This window comes from Microtus ochrogaster, chromosome 19 (assembly GCF_000317375.1).
Source record: "Microtus ochrogaster isolate Prairie Vole_2 chromosome 19, MicOch1.0, whole genome shotgun sequence".
Taxonomy (NCBI): Eukaryota; Metazoa; Chordata; class Mammalia; order Rodentia; family Cricetidae; genus Microtus; species Microtus ochrogaster.
In genome coordinates this window covers 30,459,585-30,467,811 of record NC_022021.1, presented here as the reverse complement: position 1 = coordinate 30,467,811, position 8,227 = coordinate 30,459,585, and positions in this window count along the sequence as shown.

Here is an 8,227-nt window from a genome sequence, read left to right as displayed (position 1 = left end):
AATAAATAAATAAATATTTTAAAAAAAACTGGGTGGAGAACAATAGAGGAAGCCATCCAACATGAACCTTTGGCCTCTGCATAAACACATCTGCACACACTACACACATGCAATAGATACTCCACCACTGAGCTGTAGCCCCATTCCGCAAAGTCCTTTCTTTCATGTAAACATTCATAGCTTCACGGCTTTCAAGGTTTAAGAGACTGATATCTGGGGCAGGAGCATGTTATTTGGCTTATTTCACTCAAAGGTTATACAAGGCAAATTATAATGCTATAGAGACATAGAGGCTGTTTTTGCTAAAAAGGAGAAAAATGACTTACTTGGGTTTACAGACACCTAGTAGCTAACTTTGTGATAGGACTATATTGCAGGGCAAACTCTTGGCATCTCTTTGTTTTATATCTAATTCCTTTACTGTTTCACAACTTCAGGTCAGATTTCTGTTCAGCTCTGAATATAGGAATGTTAACCACTTAAAGAGTATTCCTTATGCTAGGTGGTGGTAGCACATGCCTTTAATCCCAGCATTTGGGAGGCAGAGGCAGGCAGATCTCTGTGAGTTCGAGGCCACCCTGTTCTACAAAGTGAGTTCTAGGATAGCCAGGACTGTTACAGAGAAACCCTGTCTCGAAAAACCAATCAATCAATCAATCAATAAATAAATAAATAAAAAGTATTCCTTATAATCCTTCTTAAAGTCAAAAGATGCCAAGATAGAGTAACTAAGATATTTTCAAGATCCATAGAGTCACCACAACCAATAGATTGCCAACTGTTAGCCCTTATCAATTCATATTCCAGACTCATAGGATAGTACCCAAAAGTCTCAAGTCAGTTTGCCCTGACAACCAGGAGCTATTATCCCTTCTTAGGAGACCAAGTTACTCCCTCAAGTGGCAGTGATTTCCCTGGTTTGGCAGAAGCAGTTCTGATGATGATAAACCAGACTAGTGGGACCAGGATGGCTTTACTGTACGTAACTCTTCTCTCTCTTCTCTTGTTTCTTTCTTTCTTTTTTTTTTTTTAACTGGAGAGGTGCTAAGGATCAAGCCCAGAGCTGAGTGCATATTGAACAAACACTATACCTGAACTTTCTAGCCCTTGCTGTTTTTTGGAACGAAGCTTGACAGTGTAGTTCGGAATGGCTTGTGTTTGTTATGAAGCCCAGGCTTTCCTCAAACTCAGATCCTTCTGCCTCTGCCTCTTGGGGGCTAGGGTTGCAACACTCAATTTGTCTGTTGGCATGCTTCTTATCATCTCTGTGTAATCTTGAAGCACATGGCAGCACCCCTAAAGACAGAACGGAAGGGCCTTTACACACACACACACACACACACACACACACACATATTTTTCTTTCTAATCATGCTATTTTGAATCAGTTTCTTTGCTGTCTTTTGTAGTGGTCTTTCATTTGGTTTCTGGAGCAAGACCTAGTTGGTCAGTTCCCTCTGGCCTGGAACTCTCGTAGCAATAAGGTTAGTGAGACTAACTAGGGCCCCTGTGGACCGGTCTCAGGCTTTGGCTGTACTGAAAAATATATCTAACAGATAGGGTCCCTGCCCTTTTAATCCTCTACATATCTGAAATAGTTCTGGAATGACATGGGTCCCTGAAGTAAATGCCACACAGAATTCAGAACATGTACAAAGAAGGCAGAATAACAGTTCTGTAAAAAAACCAAGGGCAGCCGGGTGGCATGCCTTTAATCCCAGGACTCGGGAGGCAGAGGCAGAGATCGAGACCAGCCTGGTCTACAAGAGCTAGTTCCAGGACAGGCTCCAAAACCACAGAGAAACCCTGTCTCGAAAAAAAAAAAAAAAAAAAAAAAAAAAAACCCAAAAACAGCCAAGGGCATCAGCAAGTCATTTTGTCAGGTATTTTAAATGCTGAGTCCTCTTACAGTGCCAAGTTCAGCTGTACTGGTGGGATAAATTTAGGAAGTGCTTGTATTCCGCAGAACCAAGGCCTAGCTGTGTGTGTGTAACACTGATGAGCATGCCTGGCTCTTCTGTCACAAGACAGAGCTGCACTTGGTGTATGCATGCTTGAGGAGAAGGAGCTGCAAAAGCGTCCTCAAAAGACAAGCCCAGGCTCTGTGCTCATAGAATAGCTTCCATCATCAGTACCAAAATAGCCCTTAAATGACTCGAAGAAGACAAAACGGCATAATATCAGTGTAAATTTGGGGAGCATTTTACTAATCTGGTGCTCTTGTTTACTTTGTAGGGCTGACTCGCTGACTAGGGAAACTGTCCAGCCTCTCTTCATCCCAGGCTTGTGTTGTCTCCTCTCTTAGAGGAGAATGCATGACTCTTAGACTGAAAACTTGGGAGAGAAACTGGACATGGGTGTCTCCCATGAAATGGCCAGTCTGCCTGTAGGGTGTCAGGCACCCAATTGATACAGGTTATGTGATAAGCATAACAGTAAAGGCTTTGTTCTGGCAATGGGTGTGGGCAGAGCCATGGTTGGGGTTAGGGAGACTCGTGACTGTACAGTCCTGCTGTGGTTGGGAAGTCTCTGTTTTATCCAGGGGCTTCATATTGGCACTAATCGCTGCTACATATTTTTGACCCATCAGTAGTCAAACTGATATAAATCATTTTATCTTAATTGTTTCAGAGTTATGGTGGGAAAATGTAGTGCAAAGGTAAGTTTTGAAATAATAATTTTTAATACTGACATGTTTGAAGAAATTATAATTAAAATTTGGTTATTTAAGCAAGGTTAATTTCAGCAAAGGAGACCAGAATGCCAGCATGACAGGCATTAGTAGCAGAATGTCATAGAGCTATGAGTTGCTTTCTTTACAAGTGATACTGACACCTACTCAAAGATAATCAAAATTACATGAACAAAAAGAGACCACCTTTTATTCAACTTGTTCAGCTGCAAAATGTAAGAAGTTTGGAAACTCTTTGTGGAGAAAGTGTAAAAACAGACAACCTAAAAAAATTGCAAATGCATAAATTATTGGTAACTCCAGAATTGTAATTCTAAAATTTGCCTTACAGAATTACTTATGTAGGTGTAGAAGGGTTATACCTGCAGCACTAACATATAACCTGAGCTGGCTTGTGATTCATGATCCTCCTGCCCTAACTTCCCAGTTCTGGTGTCCTAGGTGTAAACCACCTCTTCCAGCTTTAGGTGGAGCAGTTTTTCTTTTTGTAAAAGTAAGCTTTTCTAAATAGCTGCATGTATGTGCCCAGCTAATGGTACAAAATGACCTCCCTGCTACAACATTAACAAAAGCATGGTATATTTGCACTGTGGTATTTGATGGACAACTATTAGTGGCTACCCCAGTGAGGCAGAATAATATCCCCAAAATGCCATTTTGGAAGACAGAGTTGTGAAAATGTGTACCTCCATTCCTTTAGCTTGCCTTTATTTCAAGAACCCATGGAGATTATTAAAAATACCACTCCTTGAATTGCTAAGGAAGGCATAGTTGGCCTGAGATAATCCACATGGGTCTTATCTGATTATATTAGCCCCTTTAAACACATCGACTTTTCTATGTCTTGTGGAAGTAGAGGAAGCTGGAAATGTTCTGGTGAAGGAGAAGCATTAGAGCATCATTACTGTTCTGAAGATGAAGGAGGCCGAATCCTAAGAGATGTAACAGCCAATAAGGTAAATAGGACATCATTCCTGTTGACACAGAGAACTGAATCTGGTCACCAACCTGAGTGAGCTTAGACACTGGCCCTTCCATGTAGCCTGCAGAGAGAAGTCCGGACTGGTTAGATCCTACACGGAGAACCAGCTAATCCAATGTGTTAGTCACTTTTTGTCACCATGACAAATACTCGCACCAACTCGTCTTGGAGCTTTATTTGGGCTCATGATTCATGCTCCATCCATCGCTTTGAGCCTTTCTGCAGTGAGGCAGATGATGGTGGTGGTGGCTGGAGCTTATGGTGGAGGAGGATGCTCATGGCACCCTGGAGGGAGGGAGAGGGGGTGTTTGTGTTGAAGGAGACAGAGACACAGATTGTGTTGGAAAGGAAAATCTCTTTTTAGGAGTGCATTTCATAGTTTGGTAGGGCCGTTGCCATGAAAACACTCATGGAAGACTAGCTTTGACATGTGTTACTGTAATTGTTAGAACATCCAGCACCACCCCCTTGGCATTGGTCATAGAGACAGCTTCTTCTGAGTCACATAGTGGGGATCACATGTCTGAAGACAGTGTCAGTTCTCCTTGGAAGAAGAAAGGAGGGCGTGGACACTGGGGAAATAGGCATCACTGAACGCCACACAATCCAGGAGAGACTGGTAACTCCCTTTCCTGCCTTTCCTACCTGCCCTAACATGCTCTTCCCAAGAGAAAGGGCTAAGTAAGACAATTATTGTTACTTCCAGAATAAGAATCCAAGAATGGCTCTATAGATGATTTTGTCTTAAGCTCATGAAGTCAAACGAAATAAAAAATCAAAGGAGTAAGAGAAGATGCTTTCTACTTTTTAAAAGAGTAAAGCAAATGATCCAGTAGGCTCTCATGAGTAAGGGAATGTCAAAGGTGGAACTGGTTAGTCTTTGATTCTTAACCAAAAAGCCAGATTGCCTCTGAACCAACCTTGTATAATGGCATACTTCATGGACATGTGACCTATGCCAGTATTCTCTCAGAAGGACCTCACACTCTTAATGTTTGTGATCCCTCTTGAGGTCATTTAGCATTGTACACTGCATGTTAGATTGGTGGCACTCAATTTCTCAGGATAGTTTCTAAATCCTTTAACATATTTGAAAGTTTATTCTTAGAAAATTTCATACATGCATATAATGTAATTTAATTATGTTCACCCCCATTTATTCTCACTTCCTCTCAACCCCTTCTTCCCAACAAGTCACTCTCCTACTTTTATGTCTCTCCCTCTTTTAAAATGAATCATTGGGTTTAATGAGGGTTGCTTGAATGAGCATGATATAAAGTTACTTACTGGAGCATGGGAAATTTAACAGTGGCTACACCCCTGAAGAAAAATGGCTCTTTCTCCTCCCTCTTTATAAAGTCAACCCTTGCCATCCAAAATACCTCAACTAACATATGATGGAAACTTGGCCACCAATCCTCATCCACTAGGTTTCTTGATAAGTTTGCAAATCCAAGAAGGCATGGATTACAGTTGCAGTTTAGAGAGGTTCTTCCATGTCATCGTGGAGACTGGGTCAGGACAAATGTAATATTAAAGGCCAAGAAGCCAGATGCTGTTAGCCCGCACTTGAGCCAAGGTGAAAGAAGAGACAAATGAACATTCTTCACAGGTATTTAGCCGAGGGAGTATAATATGGTGGAAGGAAATGGGACCAGAAAAATAAATTTGATTCTCCTTATGTTGAATTTAAGTTCTCAAGAGAACCCAAGAAAGATGCATATGGATATAAATGGATCTTTCCTAGAAAATGACTTTAGTAAGAAGTTAGCATGAAGAGTCTTTATTAGGGAGTTTTCTTGGGACTACTGTGGAAAACAGTAAAGGAAATAGGATTGAATACAGAGAAAGATCAGTAGGAGTGTTGGTCCAATAGCATCTTCAGTGGATGACTCATCAGAGCTGACACTTGTGAAGCCGAATGTCTGAGTTTTTGTGCTCCTGATGTCCCATCATTAACCATCAATGAGTGTGAATCATCTTGGAAGTGATGTTTTCTACTTGAGACAATTGGGACTGACAGCTGGAGATGTCTTCTGATGACACCTCTGACCGCTGGAGCAAAGAGTACTTTCTTGAAGGAGAATCTGGGTGGTCCATGTCAAGGTCTATTCATTCTCTCTCTCTCTCTCTCTCTCTCTCTCTCTCTCTCTCTCTCTCTCTCTCACACACACACACACACACACACACACACACACACACCCACACACACCACATGTGTGCATGCATATCTAGAGACAAGGGAGAGTTGAATGTGTTGAGCAATATGACATTTGGGGTGCAAGATATCTGAATGGGTCTCCTTAGCTAAGAATAAAGATATATTTAGTTTAATATGTCTTTGATTCCACACCACACTCTTTTTCCATTTTGTTTTGTTTTAAATGAAAAGTTTTTGCACCCCAATAAACCTCTCCGCCGAATCAGACCAAATCAAACCGAATTAGGAAAAGCCAAGGTTTAATGGATGCTAGCACTCCAGTTGGCATTCCAGCTCCCCAGTGAGGAGATGGGAAGGAAGACTGGAAACCATGTGTTTTTTCTTGGGGGGGGGGTAGTTTAAATACCCTGTGGGAAGGGTCTTGAGCACCTCTGGGGAGGAGTCATCATTGGGTTGGCTTTCTTGGGGGTGGAGTCTGGACTGAGGCAGCTACCAGGGGTGGGGGCTTGGTATGGAATTTTCCACCCAAACATTTCAGACTCTTTGAATATGTGGATGCCAGGGGCTGAGATGAGCTTATACTGTAGCTCAGGCTTCCCAAATTAGTCTCTATGTAACCCAGAGTTGCTCCTTAAAAAAATAAAACTAATTCTTTGAGGATTTTATACAGTGATCATACTTGCCCCATTCTCCTCTATAACCCCCCCCTCCAAGATCCATTTTACCTCCCTAGCCCTCACCCAACTTCATGCCCTAAAGAACAAACAATAACAAAGCAAAACAAAAGCCTTGGCCCCAAGTTGTGCTGCCCTTATATTGCTAGGTGTGACGCCATCTCCTGGAGTGTAGTTGACATACTAGGAGCCATGTACCTAAAGAGAACCGACTCACTTTTCTCTAGAAGCCATCAAGGGTCCATAGCTCCTCAGTTAAGGGTAAAGGTGAATTTATTTCTAAGTAAAAATATTTTTACTTCATCCTCCCAAATGCTGAGATTATATTCATGAAACACCATGCGGAGTGTAGAATTCTTAATTAAAAAACACCCCTTATTGTAAGTGTTGTCTATCACAGATAACAAGTAATGAAGAAGTAGAAGGTTCTGTAATGGCTCATTTGGTGATCTAGAAGACTGGCGTCTTGAACTGAAGTGGATTCTTCCATCAATTCTTCCAGGGGCAATATGTCAACATCTTTCTGACGTGTCATATCACAATATTAAAAATGTTGCCTCAGTTCCGGGTAGAAAATGAACAATAACTTAAAAGGGGGAAAATGACCCCACACTCACATTGCAGATTTCTTACTACATTTTTCTTGGTTCAAATATGTGGATTTTCCTCCCGCTAAACAATCCTCCAATGATATGGACAGAGTTGTGTCCTACATTTCAAGTATGATGCTGGTTATCAGGAATTAATACATGTCACACAGGTTAAGATCTCAGTCCTATACATCTGCTTCCCACTAAGACACCAATTGCTTCCAGGGTATCCACATTTTTATTTGATTTAACTAGGATTTGAAAGTTCACACAACTGCCTCTTAAAACTTGCTAGAGAGGTCTCAGAAGGACACTGTATTTGCTTATCAGTTTATTTATTTATTATTCAAGGCAGCCTTGAACTCAGGGACCCGCCTACACCTCCTGAGTAATGGGATTAAAGGCGCGTACTACCACGCCAATCTTAATGGTTTATTTTTAGAGGATGTGCCGAGGAGTATGCATAGATAGCCAAATGAAGAGGCACGTAAAATGAAGTCCCTAAGCGCCTTCCCCTCTCTTCCCCACTGCAGCCCAGTAGGTCATCTTTGGAGTCACACAGAAACTCTGCTAACCTTTCATTTGGGAACTTTTGCAGTGGCTTTAATCATATAAGTAGAATCACGAACTCTGTCTTCAGATTCTCTCCCCTTTCCAGATAGTAGATGCCAGTACTCGAGCTTACCAAGAATTATTTAACAAGCACAAAACTATGCCTATCACCCAGGGAACCTTAGGAAACTGGGGGGAACAGGAGCTGGGGAACAAGGTCAAATGTTAGAACACAGAACCTCCTTACACCCCATCACTCACGAAGAACTGAAACTTGATACCAGCAGCTAAGGATGAAGAATGTTATGTATCTTGTTATATAGCACAGTACCCTAGGCATCCCACTCTTTTAAAAACAGGAACTTCCTATGAAGGTAGGCGGAAGATCTGTGCTGGAAGCTTCCCACTCCTCCTCCAGCAGGTCTGCCCTTTTATCTTATTGGCCAGGGACTTAGGAGACTGCTGTGATAGCTGTGAATTCACCCCTGAGGTTGGACATAAAGTCACAACTCTTTACAACAGGGGTGGGGGTGGGTAGGACCCTCTTTCCGTGCCAGGAGGGAAATGAGAGCATCA